Source organism: Piliocolobus tephrosceles, chromosome 1, assembly GCF_002776525.5.
Source record: "Piliocolobus tephrosceles isolate RC106 chromosome 1, ASM277652v3, whole genome shotgun sequence".
Taxonomy (NCBI): Eukaryota; Metazoa; Chordata; class Mammalia; order Primates; family Cercopithecidae; genus Piliocolobus; species Piliocolobus tephrosceles.
Window position 1 is genome coordinate 83,010,154 of NC_045434.1, and position 8,439 is coordinate 83,018,592.

Here is an 8,439-nt window from a genome sequence, read left to right on the forward strand (position 1 = left end):
GGCCGGGCGCAGTGGCGCACACCTGTAATCACAGCACTTTGGGAGGCCGAGGGGGGCAAATGACAAGGTCAAGAGATTGAGACCATCCTGGCTAATACAGTGAAACCCCGTCTCTACTAAAAATACAAAAAATTAGCTGGGCGTGGTGGCATGCGCCTGTAATCCCAGTTACTCGGGAGGCTGAGGCTAGAGAATCGCTTGAACTGGGGAGGGGAAGATTGTGGTGAGCCGAGATCGCGCCATTGCACTCCAGCTTGGGCAACAAGAGCGAAACTCAGTCTCAAAAAAGAAAAGAAAAGAAAAGAGACCGATCCAATTTGTTAAATGTGTGTATGTATGTATTTTTGTTGTTGTTGTTGTTGTTTGAGACGGAGTTGCTCTGTTGCCCAGGCTGGAGTGCTGTGGCACAATCTTGGATCACTGCAACATCTGCCTCCCGGGTTCAAGTGATTCTCATGCCTCAGCCTCCCGAGTGACTGGGACCAAAGGTGCGTGCCACCACGCCTGGCTAATTTTTGTATGTTTAGTAGAGACAGGGTTTCGCCATGTTGGCCAGGCTGGTCTTGAACTCCTGATCTCAGGTGATCCGACCGCCTCGTCCCCCCAGAGTGCTGGGATTACAGGCGTGAGCCACCATGCCCGGCCAGTTTCAAACATTTTCAAGGTCTATATACTGTATATGAATTAGTGAAATAAACATTGCACATCAAACCTGTGATTTCGCATAGCACCTCTAAGTTTAAATTTGAGTCAATTAAAACATTGTAATAATAAGTGTTCAGTTTTACAATTAGTGCTGGCCAGGCAAAAATAAGGAAAGTGGTAGGAGGTTCGGGGATTATATGAGAGAACGCATGACAAATGCCGGGGCACACACAGTGAGGGCTCAATTCACGGTGGATTTTATTGGGTCATCATCATCACATTTGGAGCTGAAATAAAACAGTTCCGATTCCAAGTGAAGGGAAGGTAGAGTGGAGCGGGTGGGGAGGGCTAGCTTGGATTTCTGCTAAGATGTCACAGACTCCGGAAACCCTCAAGGCATGCCATGCCCGGGCTTAGCCGGGTGAGGGGCCTGTGAAGCCTGATGGCGTGTAAGAGAGCTCAGTAGCCTCACTGTCAACGCAGCCGAGGCCACCACGCTAGCTCCAGACTGGTCAGCAGATGGCCGCGCACCAGGCCCTTCCTGCAGCCCAGGCGACTCGGCTGTCAGTGGCGGAAGCGGCCGGCCCCGGACGGACTCCTAAGGAGCGCTGCCCGCAGTCTTGGGAAACCGGGCGTGGGGCCAGCTGCTCCTTCCAACCCCTCCTCGGGGTCAGCATGAGAGAGGGTCGCTGTCAGGGCCTCGAGGACTGAGGGTTCAGGGTGCCCGCCGCTCGTCCCCTCCCCCCTCCCCCCCCAGGTCGTGGAGGCCGGTCCCCAGCATCTCTCCAGCGGTCCCCACTGTCGTGGCTCCGGGGCGGGCTTCTCCCTTTTCAGGCACTTCTGAAATCGCCGCCTCTCCCGGGCGCTCTTCCTCCGGCTCACCCTCCCCAGCCCCAGGTGCCACAGAGACCTTTCCCCCAAACGCGAAACTGATCCTTCCGGACGCCTCCGGTTCGCCCAACTGCACCTCAAGCCTCGGTCGTTGTCACGTGACACGGCCTCAGCGCCCAGGCCACGCCCCCGAAGCCCGCCACGCCCACCGGGTCCGCCCCCCCGCGCCCGCCTGCCCAGGGGGTTCCCGCCACCCGCCCTTCCCGCGGTTTGCCCACCTTACGGCCCCATCTCCGCCAGCTCTGGCTGCTGGGTCACCCCCACGACCTGGGACTCCCCCGCCGTTCCCACCCGGGCCGCCTGCAGTGAGGTCCGCTCCTGAGGCCTCAGCCTCCCGGGGGCAGGGCCCACTCCCGCCGTCGCCTCAGCTCCTTCCCGTCCCGGGGCCTGGGGGGCACCGTCCCACGGGTGAGGGCAGCCTCCTGCACCTGGCCCAGCCACGTGAACGCCTGGAGCCCGCTAGCTGCAGCTGCGGCCCTGAAGGTGCCGCACATCCTGCCGAGTGGGTGAAGCGTGGCACTTTGGAAAACAAAGCGGGTTAGTGCTCAGCTGCCTCCGAGCTGACTGTTGGAGATGTCATATTATGAACGGAGAGCCCGCGAGCTGGAAAAAAACCGCGCCAGTCCTGCCCGCGCCTCGTGGGACTCAGTAATTCCCGGCTCCGCAGCGCGCAAGCCTGTTTCCCGCAGCTCCATCCCCTCTGCCCAGCGAAAGTGGTCTCTGGGGTCGGGCGTGTTGGCTCATGCCTGTAATCCAGCACTTTGGGAGGCCAAGGCGGGCGGTTCGCTTGAGGCCAGGAGTTCGAGACCAGCCTGGCCAACATGGTGAAACCCCATCTCCACTAAAAATACAAAATTAGCCAGACGTGGTGGCGCACACCTGTAACCCCAGCTACTCGGGAGGCTGAGGCAGGAGAATCACTTTAACCCGGGAGGTGGAGGTTGCAGTGAGCCGAGATCGCACCACTGCACTCCAGCCTGAGCGACAGAGGGAGGCTCTGTCTCAAAAAAAAAAAAAAAAAAAAAGAAAGAAAGGAAAAGAAAAGAAGAAACAAAAGAAAAAAAAGAAGAGAAAAAGTGAGATCGGGCGCAGTGGTTCACGCCTGTAATTCCAGCACTTTGGGAGGCCGAAGCAGGTGGATCACGAGGTCAGAAGTTAAAGACCAGGCTGGTCAAGAGGGTGAAACCCCGTCTCTACTAAAAATACAAAAATTAGCCAGGCGTGGCTGGGCGCGGTGGCTCACACCTGTAATCCTAGCACTTCAGGAGGCCAAGGCGGGTGGATCACTTGAGGTCAGGAGTTCGAGACCAGCCTGGCTAACATGATGAAACCCTGTCTCTACTAAAAATACAAAAATTAGTTGGGCTTGGTGGCAGGCGCCTATAATCCCAGCTACTTGGGAGGCTGAGGGAAGAGAATTACTTGAACCCGAGAGGCAGAGGTTGCGGTGAGCCGAGATCACACCACTGCACGCCAGCCTGGGCAACAAAGCGAGACCCTGTCTCAAACAAAACAAAACAAAATAATAAAATAAAATAAAAATTAGCCAGGCGTGGTGGTGTGTATCTGTAGTCCTAACTGCTTGGGTGGCTGAGCTGGGAGGATCACTTGCTCAAGAGTTTGAGGCTACAGTGAGCTGAGATCACACCACTGCACTCTAACCTAGGTGCCGGAGCGAAATCCTGCTTTAAAAACAAACAAGGGCTGGGCACGGTGGCTCACCCCTGTAATCCAAGCACTTTTGGAGGCTGAGGTGGGCGGATCACCTGAGGTCGGGAGTTCGAGACCAGCCTGGCTAATATGAGGAAAAACCCCTCTCTACTAAAAATGCAAAAATTAGCAAGGTGTGGTGGCAGGTGCCTGTAATCTTAGCTACTTGGCAGGCTGAGGCAGGAGAATTGCTTGAACTGGGGAGGCAGAGGTTGCAGTGAGCTGAGATCTCATCATTGCACCCCAGTCTGGGCAACAAGAGTGAAACTCCATCTCAGAAAAAAAAAAGAAAAAGGAAGGAAGGAAGGAAGGAGGAGGGAAGGAAGGAAGGAAGGAAAGAAAGAAAGAAAAGAAGAAGAAAAACAATAACAAAAAAACAGTTTGTTCCATGGGCAGTAGGCCATTGTTGCTCATCTTTTGATCAGAAGCAGTACTGAGTAGAGCATTAAGGATGGTGAGGAAGGCCCTCTGTAAATCCATGCATGGTGGTGCTGGCAGAAACAAGATGAACAGGGAAAGCAAATCCAGAATATGTGTATAATGTCCTTTCCATGATGGAAAAAGTCCAGTGTAATCAATTTGCCACTAGATGGCTGGCTGGTTCCCACAAGGAGCCACAGTGGGTTCAGTGTTGGTCTCTGCTGTTGGCAGATTAGGCAGTTAGTAGGCTTACTCAGCTTTGGTGAGGGGAAGTCCATGTTGTTGAGCTCGTGCATAGCCTCCAGTCTTGCCACACAGCCACATTGTTACATAGGTTCACGGGGCAAGCAATGGTAGCTGGAAAAAGAGACAGCCTAACCTCCAGAAAATATGCTTTGTTCCCCTGATAGTCAAGAGCCTCCTTTGCAGTGATACCCTTTGGTGTGCATTCACATGGGACCCAAATATCTTTATATTCTGGGCCTGTTTGGAGAGATCTGTCCACATACTTCTTCCCCAGACCTCCTTGTCACCTTCCATGTTCTTGCCAGTGAATCTACGTAGATCCCTCCATCTGGCTGTCTCTCCAGGCAAAGTAGACAAACAAATGTGCCTCTTGAAGTTCTGACCCCCAGGAAGATTTTCTTTCACCACTTGTCCTTCAGGGCCACCCTGGGGGGGGGGCTGGAGGGCTCCAGCTGTCCACTCTCTGTTGTGCAGGAACCATCTATAAACCAAGCCTGGATTTTTTTCCTCTTCTGTCAACTGACACAACTGACACAAGAACTTTTTTTTTTTTCTTTTGAGACAGAGTCTTGCTCTGTCGTGCAGGCTGGAGTGCAATGGTGTGATCTCGGGCTCACTGCAACCTTAGCCTCCTGAGTTCAAGTGATTCTCATGCCTCAGCCTCCCGAGTAGCTGGGATTACAGGCCACACTGGGCTAATTTTTGTATTTTTAGTGGAGACGGGGTTTCACCACGTTGCCCAGGCTGATCTCAAACTCCTCATCTCAGGTGATCCGCCCGCCTCGGCCTCCCAAAGTGCTGGGATTACAGGCTTGAACCACAGTGCCCGGCCGACACAAAGAACTTTCTATGAGGTCCCAGGAATGAAGGAAAACAGGCAATATGGCAAGAATCACTGTTGAAGGAGTCTGCGCCACCTGCTCGCACAGCTCACTTGTGCCGTCTGAGCCTGCTCCAGCCCAGTGTACATATGCAGTCTCCACATGATTAGAGATTGCTGCTGCACGTGCCCAGTCCAGTGGCGGGGTAAGTAAGACAATACTGCAGTGTGTATGCGGCCACTTCACGACCCCTAACTAGGTGTTCTGTTTCTACCAGGGACCAGCAGCAAGCCAGAAGAACAGGTATCTGTGGAACAGGCTGTGCATCTGTTCCCAAACCCTAGAGGCCTGTGCTGTGATTCTCTTACTGGTGCTTCCCAGGGCCTCCATATAGCATCCCCATTGCCACAGACACTCGGATATTGTTGGGTCTGTGGATCATAAGGGCCAAGAGAAAGAGTAGCTTGCACTGCACCCTGAACTTGCTGCAGAGCCTTCTCTAGTCCTCACTCAGATTTATTTACTTAAGGTACTTCTTTAAATCGACTCACTATTTTTTACCTAAATAAATTCAGCCTCATCCTAAGCAGTGGTATCTCTCTCTGGTGAGGTGGTTATATTTTTTCTTACATAGGTGATAAGTAAAATAAATGCTTAAGATTTAAAATTGGGTGGGTGCAGTAGCTCATGCCTGTAATCCCAACACTTTGGGAGGCCGAGGTGGGTGCCTGTAGTCCCAGCTACTCAGGAGGCTGAAGCAGGAGAATCACTTGAACCCAAGAAGCGGAGGTTGCAGTGAGCCCAAGATTGCGCCGTTGCACTCCAGCCTGGGCGACACAGCAAGACTCTCTCAAAACAATAAAATGAAATGAAACATAATAAAATAAATAAAAGGCAATAAGCTAGGCACTGTGGCTCACGGCTGTAATCCCAACACTCTGGGAAACTAAGGCAGGCAGATCTCTTGAGGTCAGGAGTTCAAGACCAGTCTGGCCAACATGGTGAAACCCTGCCTCTACTAAAAATAGGAAATTAGATGGGTGTGGTGGTGTGCGCCTGTGATCCCAGCAACTGGAGAGGCTGAGGCAGAGAATCGCTTGAGACTGGGAGACCGAGGTTGCAATGAGCTGAGATTGTGCCACTGCACTCCAGCCTGGGCAACAGAGTGAGACTCCATCTCAAAAAATAAATAAAAAGATAATAAAAATAAAAGGCAATAAGTGTCTGCTTATAATTGCTCTCAGGAGGCTTGCTCTTAGAACCCATGCCCCAGGCTATGGGAAAGCCACACATCCATACAGAAAGGCCATATGTAGGTGTTTTAGCCACAAGACAAACTAAAGTCCCAACCAACAACCCGCAATAACCAGACAGGTCACTGAGAGAGCCCTCAGATGATCTCAGCACCCAGGCTTTGAGATGTTTGAGCTGATACTGAGTAGGGTAGAAATAAACTGTCTCCACCAAATGCTACAAAAATAGTAGATCTGTGAGCATAATATACGTGGTCAATATTTTTTTCTTTTTTAATTTTTTAAAATCACAACCCGGCTCACCTATGTTGTCAATATTTAACACTAACATTTTTGAGATGTTTTATTATGTAGCAATAGATCACTGGTGCAGGAGCCCTCTTCTCTCCCTGAACTCTCTCTTCTTGGTCTTACTGCTTACCCCACTTCCCAGAAGCACTCAGCATAATCTCTTCAATGACACCAGCTCTGAGAAAACTAAAGCCAAAACATAAAATGTAGTCGGCGGCTAGTTATGCCTCAAAATATCTTCTCCCCTCCTTCCTAATAATTGAGGGGTTTTTTTGTTTGTTTGTTTTTTGAGATGGAGACGCACTCTGTCACCCAGGCTGGAGTGCAGTTGCGTAATCTCAGCTCACTGCAACCTCTGCCTCCCGGGTTCAAGCGATTCAAGTGATTCTCCTGCCTTAGCCTCCTGAGTAGCTGGGACTACAGGTGCCCGCCACCATGCCCAACTGATTTTTGCATTTTTTGTATTTTTAGTAGAGATGGGGTTTCACCATATTGGTTAGGCTGGTCTCGAACTCCTGACCTCATGATCTACCCGCCTCGGCCTCCCAAAGTGCTGGGATTACAAGCGTAAGCCACCACGTCTGGCCACATACTTGACTTTTAAATAAGCACACACTGCTCTAGAGAGAGAACACATTTCTAGCTAGATGCATCTATATGATGCATCCATATGATGTAATTCCAGACAATGGAATGTGAGTGCGAGTGATGTGCGTCATTTCCAAGCCTTGGCCATAAAACATGAAGCATATGCTTTTCTAAATTCTTTACCTTTTCCATAGGCTGGAGCACAAAGGGGATAGTGTTCCAGCTGCAACCATGCAGATGAAGACAATACCCTAGAAGACGGAGGAACAACAGACAAGATAGAAACCTGGTTTTCTGAATAACAACGTGGAGCCAAGCAGCTTTCTTTTTTCAAACCACTGCTGCCCACCTCCAGATTGGTTCATGAGAGGGAAATAAGCTTCTACCCTTTTTGCATGACTGCATTTTGGGGGTCTGTGTTATAGCAGCTTAATCTCTATCTGAATGATATTGGATTTAAGTGCCTGAAGCCCTGTGACTTAACCTTTCCTGAGGCAAAGGCACAGAAGAGCCTATTTTCTTAAAATGGGAAAATGAAGACATAGGAAGGGAAAATGCAACAAATGGTCAGGAAATTATGCTGCTATAAGCTCTTCTCTGATGAGTGTCTAGTCCTAGTGAGGGGGCTGTGGGAATTCAAAGACAAGAGAAACTACCTTCAGATAGAGCTAGTAGGGAAGACCCCTGCAGACAGTGACATTCAATTGAAGGTAGAATTTGGATAGATGAACGTGGGGAGGGCAATTCAAACAAAGGGAACTTGAGCAAAAGGGTGGAGGTAGGAAGGTACCAAATCTTTTGGGAGATGCAGAAGTCATATCACACAGTTTAAAGCCAGAGTTAAATATAAACCAATACTTAGAAGCTTAAATTCAATATGGCAAACTCACGGGTTTAGTTTCCTGAAAGATTTTTCGTGTTTTTATTAGAGAACTGTCTGCAAACAAATCTTTACTTGATGAGAAGTTTAAACATAATTAAATCTAGTATATTCCATGAATATTTTATTGCTTTATTAAGTCCTTCAAACAACACATTTATTTATTTAATTATTTATTTATTTATTATTTTTTTGAGACAGAGTCTCACTGTGTTGCCCAGGCTGGATTGCAGTGGCACGATCTCAGCTCACTGCATCCTCCACCTCCCAGGTTCAAGCGATTCTCCTGCCTCAGCCTCCTAAGTAGCTGGGATTACAGGAGTCCACCACCACACCCAGCTAATTTTCAAACAACACAGTTTTTAGAGGTATAATTAACCTCTTTAGAATATTACCTCACAACAGAATAAACAAATCAAAAACTTCAGATATTCTTTCTAAAGACCGCCTTAGTCAGTAATATCTATAATCACATGACAATGAGTGACACTATGTGATAGTGGCCTGAAGGTTTAATGATTCCGGCCCACCCAACTCACTTACTTACCCTCTTTCTGGCAACACATTTTCTTTTCTTGTTTTTTTCTTTCTTTTTTTTTTTTTTTTTTGAGATGGAGTCTCACTCTGTCATCCAGGCTGGAGTGCAGTGGCGCTATCTCAGCTCACTGCAACCTCTGCCTCATGGGTTCAAGCA

The 8,439-nt window shown here is 49.5% G+C and overlaps 1 long non-coding RNA gene across 1 annotated transcript; it reads left to right on the forward strand.

Moving 5' to 3' along the window:
* The first annotated feature begins 1,597 nt into the window (after window positions 1-1,597).
* Window positions 1,598-7,861, forward strand: LOC111536994. The gene is made up of 4 exons (XR_002729879.1): window positions 1,598-2,073; window positions 4,681-4,938; window positions 7,060-7,224; window positions 7,797-7,861. It is a non-coding gene; the product is annotated as an uncharacterized LOC111536994 (long non-coding RNA).
* The last annotated feature ends 578 nt before the right edge of the window (window positions 7,862-8,439 follow it).